General features: G+C 44.8%; 1 protein-coding gene across 1 annotated transcript in view; it reads right to left on the reverse strand.

The window, feature by feature from the left end:
- The window catches only part of LOC144791473 (hydroxycarboxylic acid receptor 2-like), a 115,960-nt gene extending 100,190 nt beyond the window's left edge, over positions 1-15,770 (reverse strand). The window contains exon 1 of the mRNA XM_078666146.1: positions 15,735-15,770. The gene's annotated coding sequence lies outside the window, so the exon portion shown is untranslated. The remainder of the gene's footprint in view (positions 1-15,734) is intronic.
- Between the last annotated feature and the right edge of the window lie 375 nt (positions 15,771-16,145).

The raw sequence follows: 16,145 nt of genomic DNA on the forward strand, positions 1-16,145 counted from the left end.
TGGGAATGTCCGGAGGTGGTTGAGTTTTGGTCCCGAGTGCATGTGGTGATGGCAAGAGTCACTGGTGTGTCGATGCTGCCGGAAGTCAGGCGTTGTCTTTTGAATGTCTGGGAACCCAACGATTACAACACGGCGCAGGTCAATTGGGCGACCCTTGGTAATATGATTGTGAAGAGGGATATTGCACAGCTCTGGGGCTCCTACAGGCCACCCACTGTATTACAATGGAAGTAGAACATGGATTGGTGCATGTTTAGGGAGAAAACTGTGTATTTGACACGGGGCAGGCCTAGGAAATGGGACAGGATCTGGTCACAATGGAACGCGTATCGTGGGAACATATGTACTCCCCCACAAGATTCGTCTCCCGACATTTCCTTGTCCCCCTAAATGACATTCCAATTATTATTGTGACTGTACTTTGATTGTTTCCTCGCTGCCTCCCCCCCCCACGAATAATGGACGTACTATGTATACTGTACCGCTGGAGCTCCGCCTGCATGGACCCATGATCATGCTTCATTGTACTTATGCCTTGTGAATTTTGTTAATTTGTTTTTGAATAATTTCAATAAATTTTTTTTTTTAAAACACACACATTAAGCACTGGGTAGCTTATACACAGTAATTGCTTGTATAGGGATTTGTTGCATGTCGGCGCACGTAGCCTTAGCTGTGGTGCACAAACACCCTTCTTTGACGCAAACAGAGGAACAAAATTAGAGGGAACATTGACTCCAATCCAAGCCAATCTAATCCACCTCAGTCCATTTCACCCCAATCCAGTCCACCCCATTCCAAACCAATCTAATCTACCTAAACTCCAGTCCATCCCCAATGCAGTCCACCCCGCACCAATCTAATCCACCTCATTCCAATCCACCCCACCCTAAACCAATCTAATCCACCCTACCCCAAACCAATCTAAACCCCCTCCCTCCAATCCACCCCACCTCAACCCATTTTAATCCACCTCACTCAAATCCACCCCATCCTATTTCAATCCATTCCTCTCCACCCCACTTCACCCCACCCTACCTAACCCCATTTGAATCCACTCCACTCCACCTCAATCCAATCCACCTCACCCTAATTCAGTCCACCTCACTCACATCCACTCCACCTCAATCCACCCCAATCCACGCCATGTCAGTCCACCTCAGTGCAATCGAACTCCACCTCACCCTATTTCAATCCACCTCACTCCATTCATCCCAATCCAATCCACTCCACCTCACCCAATTTCAATACATCTCACCCCATTTCAATCCACCTCACCCCATTTAAGTCCAATCACCTCACTCCATTTCAATCCACCTCACTCCAATCCACCCTACCTTACTCCATTTCAATCCAATCCACCTCACTCCAATCCACCCCACCTCACCCCATTTCAATCCACCTCACACCAATACACTCTACGCCATTTCAATCCAATCCAACAAAATCCACCCCACCCCATTTCAATAACCTCCACCCCAATCAACCCTACCTCGCCCATTTCAATCCACCCTACCCCATTTCAATCCACTCCACCCCAATCGACTACATCTCACCTCACCCCATTTAAATCCGCCTCTCTCCAGTCCATCCCAATCCACTCCAACTCACCCCATTTCAATCCACTCCACCCCAATCCATTTCAATCCACCTCACTCCAATCCACTCCACGTCACCACATTTCAATCCATCTCACTTAAATCATCCCAATCCACTCCACCCCACCCCATTTCAATCCACCCCACCCCACCCCATTTCAATCCACCCCACTTAATTCCACCCCACTTCACTCCACCCCATTCCACTCCACGCCATTTCAATATACCCCACCAAATTTCAATCCACCTGACCCAAATTCAATCCACTCCACCACACCCCATTTCAATCTACTCCACTTCACCTCACCCCATATTAATCCACCCCACGACACTGCACCCAAAAACACGACACCGCACCCCACGACACCGCACCCCACGACACTCTACCACTGAACACAAATCCCATCAACTCTATGACACAACTCCCACTACTTCCCCCTACTCCATGACACTCTTCTCCCTCCCACTCCCCTCTAGGACATTTCACACCACTAACATTTAGCCATGCTAAATAGCAGCCACACTGGTGTACAACATGGCAAAAACATGTTGCCAAAGCCAATAACCCTTGGATAGGGGAGACCCTGGCGTTGCCAATGCTTGTTTCAATGTGATGCACCAACAGAACATAGTCCTACTTTTGTAGAGTGCTGTTGATCTGTCAAATATATTTGGGAAACAAATGTTATCCCATCTAGAAAAGTGGATAGTGGACAATGCATTGCCAATTGAACAAGTTGGTTTTTGGTAAGGGCACTGCACAGTGGATCATTGTTTTGTGCTATGGGCTCTTGCTCAGAAAAAAATGAAAGACTATATTTTGACTGTGGATGCTTTTGGAAGAAATTACATGCTTGGAATATCCCCATAGGCTTATCCATATTCCAAACAAATTGAAATTAATAATAGCATGTACTTGATACAACTCTTTGTGGTTTATATTTGGTAGGCGGTCAACTGTTAAAACAAACTCTTTTTTCCCAAAAATAAGACAAGTGTCTATCTTCTGTTTTACGTGTTCAGATGAATTAGTATTATTAGATTACAATGCAGTGGGTTTTCAAAATAAACTTGAGGCCCTTTTTAAGTTATCGTAGCCTAAATTACTTGACTTGACTTTAGGTCAGACCAAAATAATTGGCTGTTGGGGAAAAAACAAACTGCATGTGGGTCCTAGGAGATAACAAAGGGCAAGTAAAATTATAGGTGATTTCACAAGATATCGAGCTGTAATTATCGTTATGCCTAAATATCGTATCCAGATATCCTTAAACCAAAAATATTGTGTCACAGGATACTGTCAAGAATATACTTTTCTGGCATGTAATATCGTTTTAAGTAATATTGTTCTATTTAATATCGTTTACTTAAACATTGTAGAAAAAATATGTATTTTAGATTACCTAAATGTTAGTTAAAATATTAATTTAAGTTGTTGGTATTGTTAATGTAATTATTATTATTTTATAGTACAGTTTGAAATTTTAAATTGTTTAAAAAAAACTGAAATTAGTAATTAATAATGTAGAAGTGGGTTGTTTGGTTTGTAGGGGAATAGGGTGAGACGTAAATTAAAAATAATTTGTTAATTAATTTTATATTGTAAAATATTTACTTTATTTATTAATATTTACGTAAATTGCTTTATTGATTAATAGTCATTTGATGTATGTTATTTTTATAAATATATTTTGATACTTTCCTTTCCAAAACAGTACAACAACAGTTAACCTTGCACACGCTATTGTCACTCAACTCCTCGTTAAGTGACCTTCACCCATCTGAGCCCTTTCTTCTCTCTTCACGAAGCGGGATCCCTTCCTATGCTGAGACAATCGCATCCTCCATCAAACTATTGCATGATCTCCACCTCCCCCACACTTTCTCAAATGTTTGTACACTCCCTGCTCCGCTTCCATGCATCTGTTCATTCCCACCCTCATTCATCCCTTGTGGGTGCCCGATCACGTCCCCACAGTCTGACCACGTCCCTTTTTGCCACCATGAACTTCAGCATGTAGAACAACAATTGCTTCAGAGGGATAGTCACATCATTAGGTAAGCCTAGGATCAACAGTTGGGGTGTCTGAGGGAGATTTACTGCCATTACCTTTTCCAGCTTGGTGACAATTTCTCACCGAGTCAGTCCCACCGTATGCAAAAGGTACCCACTGCCACATTGCACCGGAGACATATAGGACTGTCAACTCTCCCAATCTTGTGTAAACAGAACCTGTTGCAATAGTACCTGTGTGGTTTGATGAATTGAATGAAACACAGTCTACCGGGGATATCTACCTTCCTGGGGTGCATCAGCGCCACCTCCCAGGGAATATCCTCTAGGGGCCAAACATCCATCTTCCACCGTTCTCAGAGTTTCCCTAGGTTATCCAGGGTGTTATTAAGAATAACATTGTATAACTGTGACACCACCTTATGGGTAAGCTTGTTTCCCAGGACTCCAGGGGTCTTCCCTCAATGAAGTCATGCCCCAGGAAGCCCTCTGCTCTCAAAGCATGGGAGAGCTGAAGATACCGGACCCACTGAGTAAGGGCCAGGGAATATTCTTGCTGTAGACTTGATCTGTTCCCCGACAGCACATCCCCCACTGTTTCTATATCATTCGTCTCCCAATGGTGGAAGCCAGTGAGCCGGCAGACTTAGTGCAAGCATGTGCCCCTCCACAGAGGAGTAACCAGTTCCCCTTCCAAGCCAGGTCCCTCCTGGCTTCATCTCAAGCCCTCGGCTCAGGCAAGAGCTGCCTGTCCTGTTTCCTGTATATGTAGTGGACACAAGTCCTCACCCCAATCGCCTAGCTCTCCTCCTTATAGACCAGCTCGTCATATGGGCTACAACCCCAAGCGTTAATAATTTGTAGCTTTACTGCCCTATGATACGCTCGCATGTCGGGTAACGCTAGGTGTCAATTGTAGAGTTAGCAGTACAGCATCCGCAGAGCCACTCTAGAGGTGCCCCCATCCCAGAGAAAAGTTCAGAGTGTTTTATCGAGGCTAAGAAAGTAGATGTCCAGGACTTGAAATGGGGTGTTCTGTAACACATACAGTAGTTTGGATAGGGTTATCATTTTGTACAAGGTGGCCCTGCCCATAAGGGTCAGAGGATGCTTGCGCCATCTCTCTGCATCTGCCCAGAAACCTGGAAGGACTTTACCTAAATTAAGTTCCAGGATGCGTTGTACTTCACTTGTAATGTCTTTACCCAAATATCGGAAGGCAGTCCTGGTCAGCTGGAGGTCACTGAGCAGAGCTTGCTGACCCTGCCTGTTGGTAAAGCACTGACTTTCCCCATTTAATACGGTACCCTGAATATGACTGAAACATCCTGAACACTGATCGAACCTCTGAAAGCATCCACCTTAGATCCGGCACTTACACCAGCCAGTCATCGGCATATAAGGCCATTTTTCCTGGGCATCTGCCACCTGGGGGAAGGCCACCATATCTGCACACCCAGAAAGCCATTGGTTCTATGCAAAGCACAAAGAGGTGGCAAAGGACACCCCTGTCTCGTGCCGTGTCCTAGCTGGAAGAACTCTGAGACCACCTTGTTCACTTGCAACGCTGCATTGCATACCTTGTACAGAGGGTCCACTCAGCAACAAAACCTACGCCCAAAAGCAAAGCACCTCAGAGTTCAAAGCGAGTATCTCCAGTCTGTGGTACTGAATGCTTTTTCCACATGCAGAGACAGTATCTCTTTAGGTTCGCTGTTGGCATTGATCTTGTCTAGCCACAACTGCAACTGCTGAAGGTTCAACCGTGTCACCCATCCAAGCATAAGGCCAGCCTCATCTGGATGGCTTAAGACGGAGATCACCTCTATAAGTCTAGTTGCTAGGATCTTGACCTAAATCTTACTTTGTGTTTAGCAAGGAAAAAGGGCTATAGGAAGAGCAAAGATTGGGTGCTCTCCCCTCCTTAGGGATCACCACTATGATTGCATGGTTGAGGTCTGGAGACAAACTCCTATTATCCTGCGCTGCCTCAAATAAATTGAGAAGGTGGGGGGAAGTATTTCAGCCAGACGCTTATACAGCTCCACTGGAAGACTGTTCGCTCCAGGCATCTACCTGAATTAAATTGCCTTCTCTGCCTCCACTATTTCCACCATTAAGTCCGCCTCCAATTCTCCCCCTACTGGCCGCTTCCAGGACCGGAACCAGTAGGAAGGCCCCAATATCCCCATCTCTACGTCACTACATGGTGCGTACAATGCCCGATAATAAGCTGAGAATGCCTGAGCTCTATCTATATCAGTCCGAGTGAGTCCCCTCCCCCAAGTCTAAACTTTAGACACCGATCGGCCTGCTTCCTCCCTCCTCCTCAACCAAGCCAGGAGACTACTCCCTTTATCCCCTGTATCACACAGCTTCCATTGAACCCTCAAGTAGAGGTGTCTGGCCGGCTGGTGTACGAAGCTGTTTTTTATGTGGTAGTGCCATTGTAAAGGCACACCATGCAAAAAGTACAGATGGCCCTTCTTGGTTTACAGGGTTTAAACAAAAAATCCCAAGTGCTTTATTTGTGGTAGTGTGGTTGAGCAGCTTAGACTTATCATAGGAAAGTGTTAAGCCTTTGTTGTACACACAGAGTCAATAAATGAGACACACTCAAAAAGAAATTTGAGACCAATTTAAAAAATATCAGATTTGTAAAATATGTTTAGACACCAAGATTATCGGAATCAGGTTTAGACACCAAGATTATCAGAATCAGGTAAGTATTTTCGGAGTTATAGAGTTTTTTTAGAAATTGAAAAATACAGCTGAATACAGTTTTGAGGAATGAGCATCGAATGTGGTAAACTTATTCTATGGGAGAAACATACACTGCATACATATACTTGCGAGTAGTTCATGAGGGTGCCTTTTGGGACTTAAGGTGCTTAGAGGCCAAGGTCCAAGAAATGACTAGCAGTTTGGTTTTACCTCCCCTGGTGAGGCCGGGTGCAGAGGTGCTAGTCTCACTGGTAGCCTCAAGTGCTACATGATAAAGTCAGTGGTAAAAGTACCTGAAAAAGGCTCCAAGTGGGGACTTGGCTACACATCTGGCAGAGCATAAAGGGCGTCTCTGCTCTTGAGGGTCTCTGGAGTACAGAGCCACAGCTGGTTTACGTGAACCGGGGCTGGGGGCTCACGTGCATAGGTGTTTTGTCCCGGCGAGTCGCTGTAGTTAGAGACTCTCACTTAGTTTGACAACCTGGAGAAGGAGAGAATACAGGACAGCAGGGCCACTCTGGATAAAGCTCTTGTGGATCCTGAAGTCCCTCGATGACAGGTCAGTGTTGGCGTTGGTGGTCTGTCCGGACTGGACACGCAACAAGCCTTGGTAATTGCAAGGGCTCCGGTACCTAGGCTATTAGTGCTGATAGGCTCTGGGAAGGTTCAGCATCTCAAGACTTTGTGAGAGCAACAGGGCTGGCCTCCTAGACTCACGAGAATATCTTCCTGGTGAGTTTCTCCCTCAGTGGGCCTGATGGCCATCAACACAAAGTACCGGGTCAATGCAGTCAATGCAGCCTGCAGATGCAGGGGGATGGCTCCTCCACCTGCTTGCTTGTTGAAGGGAAGAATAGTCATCCTAGGTTTGGGGAGGCTGTTCAGCTTCTGGACGAGTTTGTCTTTGTGATTGTCGCGGTGCAAGCAGCCGGGCAGGGTTTGGCAGCAGTTTTGGTGCAGGACCTCTGTTCCCAATCTGACTAATCCGAATACTGGTGCCAGGGGGACCCCTAAATGCTGAATTTAGGAGATTGTAGGGTAGTAGCCAGCGTTCTACTTACCCCTGGGGCCTCAGGGCAGGGGTAGCATTCCCCAGGTCAGGGTGGAAGCCTCTGTCACATATCTAAGGCGGCAGAGGCTTTGAAGCCTCTGGCCTTGACATGCCATTCACTAGCCATCCTGCTAGATGAGGTGTGAAATCCTTCTTCCAGAGCAGACATTGTTTCTGGCATCTAAGTGCATGGGCTCTCACCTACAGTGTGTCAGACACTCATCTGTGGTGGCAGACTGGGCAATACCAGTCAGCCAGCACACTAAAAGGACTAGTAGATTCCCAAGGTGCCCTCTGGGTGCACGTCATAATAAATCTAGTACTGGCATCAGCATAGATTTATTAAGACGAGGTGTTCGATAACAAATACCATTGGTTTCAATGCAGCCATCATGCAGCTGGGTAAATGACCAGTGCTCCGTACATGTCCTTAAGATGGCTGACTGATTACTTGATACCTAGTAATGGAACTAGAATCACAGGGGCCTATCTGCTCATGCAGATGGGCCCTCCAAACTAATATAACGCACCCAGCCCTAGGGCTCTAAGGCCTGCTGTAGGGGTTACATATATAATATATGCAGCGTACCTTGGCATGTGCCATGTCATGCTTTCAAAATTGTTTGCACCATTTCATGCCTCTTGCAATGGCAGTCTGCTTGCAGTTTTTATGTGGGTCCCTTTGGATAACAATACATGCTGTATCCCACAGGGACCCTCTCTAGTACCCGTGCCCTGGGTACTAGGAATACCATTTAATAGGAACTTATAAGGGTGCTAAAGCCCTTTCCAATTGAGTTACAATTAGACATTTACCTTGTTTTAAGCAAAAGAGAACTGGCACTGGGGGCGTGGTTAGCATGGACCCAGTGCACTTTCAGTCAAAAAGCATCAGTACTAGGTCAAAAAGTGGTAGTGACCATATCAAAAAGCGCACTTTTTTACACAACCCTCTCCTCCCAAACAAAAGGGAATGAGACTTACCTTTCCCAAGAGGGTCTTCATTGTCTGAGTGGAAGAACCCAGAAAGGCGATGTGCATTAGCATGGTCAGTCCCAGGTCTGTGCTCCAATGTAAAGTCCAGCGCCCTTCATTTGCATCAACCATCTGGGAGGCCGGTGGTCAGTTTGTACAAGAAAGTGAGTACCAAATGGGTGTGGGCTCCGCTTCTTCAGGGACCAAACCACAGCAAAGTCTTCCCTCTCAATGGCACTCCAACGTTGTTCTCTGGGGAGTAACCTCCTATTAATAAAAGCAACAGCCTGGTCCTGGGCATCATCATTGTTCGGACTGATCCTATCCCACGTTCAGAGGCATCAGTCTGCACAATTAGCTGCTTTGTATAATCTGGAACTTTTAGACTAGGTGCTGAGAATATTGCTTCCTTCAGAGTGTCAAAAAACTTTTTGACAGTTCAAGGTGCAGTTTGCTTTCTTGGGTTGTTTATTGGGGTGAGTTCTGTGAGGGGTGCCACAACAGTACCATACTCCTTCACAAACCTGTAGTACCCACTCAAGCCAAGGAATGCCCTGCCTTAAGCCTGGGTTGTTGGAACCTCGCAGTCCAGAATAGTCTGTATCTTGGGCTACAAGGTGGCCCAAGTATACAACGGAGCCCTGCCTATCTGGCACTAACTTGCCTTGATAGTGAGTCCTACTTTCTACAGAGCCTCAAGGACCTTCCCAAGGTGGATCAGGTGATGCTGCCAAGTAGAGCCATAGGGCCTGATTCACAGAACTAACTTAAGACAAAATCCTAAACTTACTACTTTTGGTATTCACAGAAGTTAGGATTGTGTCTTAAGTTTGTCTTAAAACAGACTTAAGACAGAATCCTAACTTAAGTCTGTCTTAAGTCTGTCTTAAGTCTGTCTTAAGACAAAATCCTAACTTCTGTGAATACCAAAAGTAGTAAGTTTAGGCTTTTGTCTTAAGTTAGTTCTGTGAATCGGGCCCATAGATAGCAATATCTTCAAGATATGCTGCACTAAAAGACGCCAGCCAGCCAGGACTTTGTTTACCAGCCTTGGGAAGTTGGCTGGGGAATTCTTTAAACCAACGGGCATTACAGCAAACTGGTAATGTCCATCTGTGGTCGTGAAGGCTGGTTTTACTTTGACTCCTGGGGTGGGACCAATCTTCCAGTACTTTGATGTCAAATCAAAAGTACTGAGAAACTTGGCTGCACCCGACCTGTCAATCAGTTCTTCTACCCTTGAAATAGGGTGTGCATCTGTCTTAGTGACAGCATTGAGACCTCTATACTCCACACCAAACCTCAACTCTGGTTTACCTCCCTTGAAATGAGGTTTGGAGATGAAGACCACTGGGCAGGCTCAGAGGCTTTCAAAGGGCACAATCACTACGAACTGGAGCATCTTGCTGACCTCATCTCTGATGCTTTGACTTGATGATCAGACTGCCTGTAAATGTAATTTTTGAAAGGTAGACTTTCCCCAGTGTCTACATCATGTGTACACCAGGTTGTCTGACCAAGGATCAAAGAAAAGGGCTCAGCATACTGCCTCAGGACTTGCCTTCAGTCAGTTTGCGGTTGTGCAGTGAGGGTGCCTAAAAAGATAACTCTCTCAATAGACCCACCTTTAAGGTTGTTTGGAGAATAGGCCAGGGAGAGGTTCACTCTCTTCTTCCTGAGCTTCATCAGTGAGCATTGGCATGGTCACAGCCCTGTCGTGAAAAGGGTGCAGGCGGTTTACATCAATGACCCTGTGAGGGATCCTGCAAGAGCCTAGATCTACCAAGTAGGTGAACTCCCCTTTTCTTTGTATAGGGTAGGGACCACTCCATTTGTCCTGGAGGGCCCTAGGTGTCAAATGCTCCAAAACCCATACTTTCTGCCCTGGCTGAAACTCAAACAGTGTAGCCTTTTGGTAAAACCATTGCTTCTGGAGATCTTGGCTGGCCTCAAGGATTTTAGAGGTAGATGTATGAAATCGTTTTTCATTTCTTAATGGGCCGATTTGCAATATCGGCCCATTAAGAAATGCAAAACAGCCTTTTCATATCTATAAAGCCCAAAAAACGGTCACAATTTGCAATTTATACCCGGTAGAAATCACAAATTGCAACCGCCATTTAGGAAACGCAATAGGGATTACCTATTTGCGATTCCTTAAGCCCATGTACAGAGCATTTCCTAAATGCAAATTGGGCATTTAGGAAATGCTATTACCATCGACTGAAAGTCAATGGTAACCATGTGCAAAATTAAAAAATGCATTTTTTACTGTGACCTGAAGCGCACCTATGTCCCTAGGGCATATGTGCACTTTCATGTGCACTATGAATTTCGAGATAACTCCAGGAGGGCGTTAATCCCAGAGGCACCCTTGGGTGCGGATTTCCTAAATTGCGATTTCCTATTTGGAAATCGCAATGTAGGAAATGCAGACCAATTCCTATTTGGCCCATGGGTGGGTATGCATCAGCATTTCCTATTTGAGATTTCCTAACACCGATTCATACTGTGTAGGAATAGCTTTTGGGAAATCGCAAATTTTGTACATACCATTTTGCATTTCCTAAATATAGATTCAGTAGGAATCTCTATTTAGGAAAGGCAAAATAAAATTTTCGTACATCTGGCCCTTATTTGCTTTCTCCATGTACTCAGTGTGGGAAACTGGGGTTTCGTTGCTGTTGTCCCACGACTTTCTGTCTCCTTTTTAGCTACTGGATACTGGTTTTGAACTCTGACAGTGCGCTGAGGCCTGCTAAACAGACCTCAGTGCCAGTGCTGCTTCCGTAAGACAAGGTATGTCTGATTGCAACCTAATTGGCATGGACTTTAGAACCCCTGCAAGTAACTATTAAATGGTACCCCTGGTACATAGTGCATGGGCACTGAAGAAGGTCGCTGAGGGCTGCAACATATCTTATGCCATTCTAAGGAACCCACACACAAATTCCACATAGACCGTTATTGTAGGCAGCGTGACATGGTGCAAACCATGAGTGAAAACATAACATGGCACACTACTATGCACCATGCCACAGTCATTGCATTTAATATAAGTAATTCACCCCCTACAGCAGGCCTTTCAGCCCTAAGGCAGGGCGCATTATATTTTATGTAAGGACATATCTGCATGAGCAGATGTGTCCATGTGATGTCTAATTCTATTGCTGGACAAGTGAGTAGGGATGCCATCTGAAGTTATGTACCAGGCATTAGTAGTCAAAGCATGTTTCTCACCAACATAATGGCTTCACTAAAACCCTTGGTGTTTGGTATCAAACACCTTGTATTCATAATCCCATACTGATTCCAGTGTTGGATGTATTTATACCTGCACCGAGAGGGTACCTTAAAGGTACCCCCTGAAACCTTCTTTTCCTCCAGTGTTCTGGATGTCTGGTACTGTCCAGCCAGCCGCCACAAACGAGTTTACACCTCCTCCAGCTGGAAGGCTAGTAAATTAGAATGTCATGGCAGAGAGCTTCGAAGAGCACACTGCCTTTGATATGCGAGCCTGGCTTTCAGACTTGGAGGATGCCACCCACTGCCCTGAGGCCCATTTGGCACCAGGACAGGCAGGAAATTAGCTATGCAAGGAGACGAGTTGCATCTCCAGCCTACCAGGCTAGTCACATCCCTAAGGTGGGCCACCTGAAGTGAACACAAAAATTACGATTTCACCATCTTGGTTGTGGTGCAATTAGGAACTCTGGGACAGGGTGATGCCCACTCCCGACAGGAAGTGGTCATCTAGGGGGTATAGTAACCCCAGTGGTCAGAAGGCCATTGGCTACTACCCCTCACTGACCTTAATGCCTCTAAATTGAGTATTTAGATGGCTTCCTGACACCAGGAAATCAGATTTGTCTGTCTGGAGAAGAAAGGACAAAGAAGAGCCCACGATGCGAGAATTGAGGAGTAGCAAATGACTTGGCGCCAACTCTGCCATCCTGCTTCCTGTCATCAACAATTGCACTGACCCACAACTTCAGCTTGCCAGCAACATCTCCCTTTGAGTTAGGAGTTGCTTCCCTTCATTCTGTAGGCACCAAAAAATACAGACGAAAGCCTCTGCCAGGGCGACCCCACCAGATAAAGCCTCACTGCACACAAGCCTCCTGCCCAAGTTGTCATGAATCGGTGGCGCCCCAAGGCACATAGACCCTCAAGAGTTATGCCCCCCTTGGGCTCCACTAGACAAAACCCCAGCCCCCACCTGCAGCCTCTTTCTGCAGGACGCAGGAACTGTGAGAACCTTTGGACCACCACGACCTGACACCAGAAAGCACCACTGCACACGAGCCCCATAGCCCAAGTAGAAGTGGATCAATGGTGCCCACGAAGTCTCGAGACCCTCCAAAGCTGAGCTTCCTTTGGGTTTGGCTGGACTGGTTCCCCAGTCCCTACCTGCAGCCTGTTTTTGCAAGCAACCAAAAACCACGAGTGCCTCCCACAGTGCGTCCCCGCCAGAGAAAGCACCACTGTGTACGAGCCCCCTAATCCGAGTTCAAGTAGGCCAATGGTTTCTCTGTGTGCCTGAGACCCTCAAGGATGGAGCTCCCCGTGGGTTTGGCCAGACGCCTCCCCTCCCCCAGTCCTAACTTTTATCCTCTCTCTAGTACAGGGCAGCTCCTCATTGATTTAAACAGGGGCACTCGACACTGTAACGCACATCTGCACCCAGATGCCCCCGAGCTGACCGAGGTGACCTGTTGGTGCTACCTTGGTCCTTCCCCCATACTTACCTTAAATCCAGAAGAACATTCCCATAAGTTGTGCTAATTACCCATATGCAGCATATGTTTCTTTCCCATAGGATATCGCTTTACTGATACTAGTGCCAGTGTATTTCTGTATACTGCATAACCTTGATAACTCACCAAATGCAAGTGTAGTTATGCATAATTTCAACACAGTGGTATCTCAAAACAAAGTACTTCTCCAGTTATGAAGTTCTTGGTGTTAAAAATATGTATCAAAAGAAGTGTTATTTATCTAAATTAGTGTGGATCTCCTTTTTGAGTGTGTGCATCATTTATTGACTATGTGTGTAACATATGTCTAACACGCCTCTCTGTAAGCCTAATGCTGCTCGACCACACTACCCTAGATAAAGCACCTTGGGCAGCCACTGTCGGTAGTGGGATTACCTACCAGGCGGTGACGTGGGGAGGGGCAGGGTGGGGGGTAGTAAACTATGGATTACGGAGCATATACAAATTAAACTAATTTTGTTGCGCGCACTGCATCGCGTTTGGGGATGCAGTGCACGCAACAAAATTAATTTTATTTATTTATATGCTTACTTACCTGTAAACCTCCGTAATCCATAGTTTACTACCCCCCGCCCCGCTCCTCCCCCTCCCCACGTCACAGCCCGGCAGGTACTCCCACTTCCGACCGCGGCTGACCTTGGGATTGCTAGAGCAAGCCCCTGTCCACTCATACGGGAAGACCTGGACTCTTTATACAGCACACCTCTTTTTGGTAAACTATATAAAGAGCCAGCTTCCTATACTCAGACATCCTGGAACAAAGGCCAGGCACATAATCCACAATGTCATGTTTGGATTCTGAGAGGTTTCTCCCAGCCTTCCCTCACTAAACTCAGTTGTCTCCTAACTGGTTGACCATATAAAAGCTCAGAGGGCCTAAAGCCCACTCATTTCTGTGCACCTCTCTGTAGGCAAAAAGCAGGCATTGCAAGAGGACATCCCATCTCCTTCTGCCAGAGAGTGCTGTGATCATAAATTTCATCAAATACAATGAGGGTAGTGTGGAGTCGAAATCGTAACACAAATACTCTGTATATTATTCATTTGTCTCAAAACAAATCAGTATGATTAAATAGTACTTCATTTATCAATATTGATTCAGTATACTTCAGTTATATTCTATCCATCATTACAATAAAGTTCATCACATACAATTCACCAATAATGTGACAAATATATCTAGTTGAATATTTAGGGAACCAATTAGAAGTACTGAAGTTGCCAACACGTGTTTTGCGGAATACTCTCTCCGCTTCTTCAGGGCATTAAGAAGAAAAAAAGAAGAAAGAAAAACAATATATAAACATAAAAAATATAAGCCAAAAGATTTTCTATATTACAGATATACTGGAAATTTGTAGAAAAGGTATGTGGGAGCAAAAGGCAACATTCCTCACATAGACAGGAGCCTCTACAATTAAACAAATATCACCAAAACGGTGAGCCAGGAATATCAGTAAGACGGTAGATAAAGCTGTAAATGGAACAAACAAATTGGAGCATAGGTATGAAAGCAGATAGACAGAAATAAAGCTCAAAGTTTACATGAAACATAACACCATCAAAATATAGGTGTTCCTAAAGACCATCTAAAATGGAAACTGTAACTGATTAGAATTCAAGACATAAGGGCAAGTAGAAATACAGATATAGAGAACGGCGACTAACAAATAGCCCAAACAGACCTAAAAAACACACATAAAGAAATCAATAGGAGGAAAGGAAGAAAGTATCAATAAGGCCAGAAACAACATGAGTGTTACTTGAGATAAATGTTTAACTAACCAAAGATTACAGCAGTAATCTAATAGAGCATAAGGAAAACCATCCGGGAATTTCAAACCTTGCAATGTAGTTGCACGAAAAACTAATATGGTGTACAGGAAAACCCAATCCTAAAATTACAATCAACATAAATAAGCATCCATACCTAGCCAAACACATAACATAACAAAGCAGCTTATGTTAACAAAGCACATTATGAAGGTAAGTTTCTCAAATCTAAACATCTGAGTTAGGAGATCCCCAAATAAGTAACGCTGCATACAAATTCCAGCAGGAATACCTCACAATATATGGTACACAGTGACCCACGTTATTAAGGTGGATATAGTAAAAACTATCACCAATTCAACCTACAGCTTGAAAAACGCAGGTGCGCTACAATCATAGAAAACGTGGTCTACCTAAATCAAAGCAAGATAACAGCTTATTGATAGCACAATTGTAAGTAAAAGTTGGAACAAATAAACACACAAAAATAAGACAAAGTTGTCCCTGGTACAAACATTCACGAGTAGGGGAAACAGCCCTATTGCCGTGCCCATGGACGCTAAGAAAATTAAACAAATTGCAGTGATTTGTAGAATGGAAAACAATAAAAGCATACCACCTACAAAAACGCCTAATGTGATTAATTGATTATACTTTCAATTAAGCTGTGCATTTCACATATCTACAGTTTCAGCAGAGGTAGTTCTGTCTCGAGTTAACATGCAACTGCAAAATGCAAGCTAAATTCCTGAATCTCAAAGTGATGAAAAAGGATTAAAACCCCAAAACTAGAAGACAATCCCTGTGTGCACAATACTTACAATTATCCAGCGCGTTCAGGCATAACCCTCCTTCAATCGACCAAAATTGTTCAAAGACCTCAGAGACAATATATAGTCCACCCTTGTTCAAACAATTTGCACCTGCTGGACAAACACCGTACTATGCGTCAGTACGTATTCAAAATACACCAATTAACACTGAGCATTCAAGCAAAACAAAAACGGGAAGCAAGGCAAGCGCAAACAAAAAAAAAATGAACCCACAATGACATGTCATCCTTCAAAGGAAATAAAAGTCAAACTAAAAACAACACCTACATTTAAGAATACCCAGAGAAACAGAAGAGCTACCACGAAGAAAGAATCGAATCGCAAAAGTGGCTGGTTCCTCATTTACGGAACTCATTATTGTCTCTGCATTAACTGATCTATTTGAAGCCAACCCTAAAC

This window comes from Lissotriton helveticus, chromosome 11 (assembly GCF_964261635.1).
Source record: "Lissotriton helveticus chromosome 11, aLisHel1.1, whole genome shotgun sequence".
Lineage (NCBI taxonomy): Eukaryota > Metazoa > Chordata > Amphibia > Caudata > Salamandridae > Lissotriton > Lissotriton helveticus.